This window comes from Penaeus monodon, chromosome 23, assembly GCF_015228065.2.
Source record: "Penaeus monodon isolate SGIC_2016 chromosome 23, NSTDA_Pmon_1, whole genome shotgun sequence".
NCBI lineage: Eukaryota > Metazoa > Arthropoda > Malacostraca > Decapoda > Penaeidae > Penaeus > Penaeus monodon.
Window position 1 is genome coordinate 33,823,229 of NC_051408.1, and position 245 is coordinate 33,823,473.

The 245-nt window shown below is 39.2% G+C and overlaps 1 protein-coding gene across 1 annotated transcript in view; it reads right to left on the reverse strand.

Annotated features, from left to right (window-relative positions):
- Positions 1–245, reverse strand: part of LOC119587943 (espin-like) — a gene marked incomplete in the record, with an annotated part of 133,296 nt that overhangs the window by 33,030 nt on the left and 100,021 nt on the right.

Here is a 245-nt window from a genome sequence, read left to right on the forward strand (position 1 = left end):
ACGCATATTTCCTTTTAAATCTAGTTACCAAGCAAAGCAAAAATCTAAACAAACACGACTCGAGTAAAGAAAAGAGCAGTTGCAGTCAGGTCTCTTGCTATCTTCTGAAACCGCTGTAACGGTTACAGGCAAACATGTGGGACTGAATAATATCTGTCGAGGTAACAGAGCTATGATGAATGCAAAATCGTGTATGATATATATATGCTATGCAGTGCAATCGGCTTCATGCAGTGATGACATGT